This window comes from Oryx dammah, unplaced genomic scaffold (assembly GCF_014754425.2).
Source record: "Oryx dammah isolate SB20612 unplaced genomic scaffold, SCBI_Odam_1.1 HiC_scaffold_11, whole genome shotgun sequence".
In the NCBI taxonomy this organism is placed as follows: Eukaryota; Metazoa; Chordata; class Mammalia; order Artiodactyla; family Bovidae; genus Oryx; species Oryx dammah.
The window spans coordinates 47,659,633-47,662,115 of NW_024070195.1; the positions used below are offsets into that span (position 1 = coordinate 47,659,633).

A 2,483-nucleotide genomic window follows, 5' to 3' on the forward strand; every position below is an offset into this window, starting at 1 on the left:
ACCCTCCCCGCGCCGCCCGCCGCCCGGCGCCACAGCTCCTCGGGGGCGCGGCGCAACCGCCGCCTCGCCGCGTCCGCGCGCGCCGGCCCCAGGCCGGGCGTCCGGCCGGCTCGCGCCCTCTTCGCTCTTTAGGGGTGACTGTGATGCTTCGGGAACTTCACGGGCAGCAGGGCTCGGAACGGGCGGCGCGAAGTACCTCGCCGGGAAGGGCCAGGAGCGGGGACCCAGCCTTCGCTCAGCCCGGCCCCTCCGCGCTCAGAGCATGCGCCGGGCTCGCGGTGCGCACGCGCGCGCGGGGCCCGCTCCCCTCAGCTGGCCGCCGCTTGGGGCGCGGGGCGCTACCTGGCAGCGCGAGGAGGCGGCTGGGAAGGCGCTGCACGCGCTTCCGCTGCACCGGGGGCGGGCTTCTGAGTCTTCAGAGGACCGGCCGCTCTGGGCGCACCTGACGCGCCTGACTGCGAGGACCTCCAAGGGGCAGGGAGAGCAAAACCGTGGAGCCAAGTCGAAACGCGCTGAGTTCACACGCTGTGGCTGGACCAAGTGGAAGTCTGCGGTGGTTAATAACTCAGACAACCAAACCAAAATCCGGAAGTTCGCTCCCAAAGCAACCTAGACTTTGCTTCACGGAGACGGATACCAAGTGCTGATGAGGATGTGGAGTAACTGAATTCCTCATGCTGCTGGACTATAAAGTACTAAAAAAATAAATAAATAACTTTCGAAAACAATTTGGCGCTGTACTATAGAAGCCAAGGCTATGGTTTTTCCAGTGGTCATGTATGGATGTGAGAGTTGGACTGTGAAGAAAGCTGAGCGCCGAAGAATTGACGCTTTTGAACTGTGGTGTTGGAGAAGACTCCCGAGAGTCCCTTGGACTGCAAGGAGATCCAACCAGTCCATCCTAAAGGAAATCAGTCCTAAATATTCACTGGAAGGACTGATGCTGAAGCTGAAACTCCAATACTTTGGCCACCTGATGCAAAGAGCTTACTCATTTGAAAAGACCCTGATGCTAGGAAAGACTGAAGGCGGGAGGAGAAGGGGATGACAGAGGATGAGGTGATTGGATGGCATCACCTAGTCAACGGACGTGAGTTTGAGCAAACTCTGGGAGTTGGTGATGGACTGGGAGGCCTGGCTGCTGTAGTCCATGGGATTGCAAAGAGTCGGACACGACTGAGCGACTGAACTGAACTGAACTATAGAAGCCAACCCTGTGACCCAGCAGTTCCATGGTTATGTGTACAGCCAAAAGAAATGTGTGCTTACAAGGCACCAACAGTTATCAGAATGTTGACAGATGTATTTGTTTTAATATCCCCAAATGGAAATAACCAAAAAGTCCATCAAAGATAGAATAAGGTAGTACATTCACAGTGTTCATATAATGGGATACTTCTCAGCAATGAAAAGAATGACCTACTACAGGCGACAACATGGATAAACTGCAAAAACATAAAGTCGAGCATAAGATGTCAGACAGGAAAGGACATAGGGGTAAGTCCATCTCTATAAAGCACAAAAATAGTAAAAATAATCTGCTAAAGGTTATGATAGTGATTACCTAGGTGAGGAGGGGCTAGTGAATGGGGGAGGGGCTTCTAATGGGCTCTGGTTGTTGATCTTGGTGCTAGTTACACATGATTTGCTGAAAATCTACTAAACTGTACACTTACGCACATGTTTATGTATATGAATGATGTGGTGCAGTAATTTAAATTTTTTAGTTTCAAAATTTACAAATGTTTTAGCTATAATTTCGATATAGTCTTGTAAACATAGTAGTTATTTGCAAGAAATTTAATATCAGATAACCACCTTATCTGAAGGATTTGGTTAGTATTGTCTGGTAAACTTAAGTAGTATAGACACCCCCTTTAAAAGAAAAAACAAAGCTCATTGAAGAAATGGACAAATGACTTGAATAGACATTTCTTCAAAGAAAGTATACAAATGACTAATAATTACAGGGAAAGAGGCTCAATATCGCTAATCATTAGGGAAATGCAAATCAAAACCACAACGAGATATTATTTTACACCCATAGGATGACTATTATAAAACAGACAAAAGTCAGAAAATAACAGATGTTGGCAAAGATGGTGAGAAATCGTAACCCTGACACACTGCTTTCTGGTAGGAATGTAAAATGGGGCAGCAACTATGGAAAACAGTATGGCAGTTTGTAAAAAAAAAAAATTAAAACTACGAATAAAAAGGAGGCACATTCTTAACAAATGCTATACTGTGGATGAACCTTGAAGACATGCTGAGTCATAACAGGGCAAATACAATATGATTCCGCTTATATAAAGTAACTAAAGTAGTCAGATTCATGGAAACACGAAGTAGAGTCGTGGTTGCCAGAGGCAGAAGGGAGGTGAGAATGAACCCATAGTATTCAATGGGTACAGTCTTACTCTTGCAAGACGCAGAGTCTTGGGAATGGATAATGATCGTGGTTGTGCAACCATGTGACTATT

The 2,483-nt window shown here is 47.4% G+C and overlaps 1 protein-coding gene across 2 annotated transcripts in view; it reads right to left on the bottom strand.

Moving 5' to 3' along the window:
* The window catches only part of RAB23 (RAB23, member RAS oncogene family), a 26,429-nt gene extending 26,180 nt beyond the window's left edge, over positions 1-249 (bottom strand). For both annotated transcript variants that reach the window (XM_040249223.1, XM_040249224.1), the window contains exon 1: positions 3-249. The gene's annotated coding sequence lies outside the window, so the exon portion shown is untranslated. The remainder of the gene's footprint in view (positions 1-2) is intronic.
* Between the last annotated feature and the right edge of the window lie 2,234 nt (positions 250-2,483).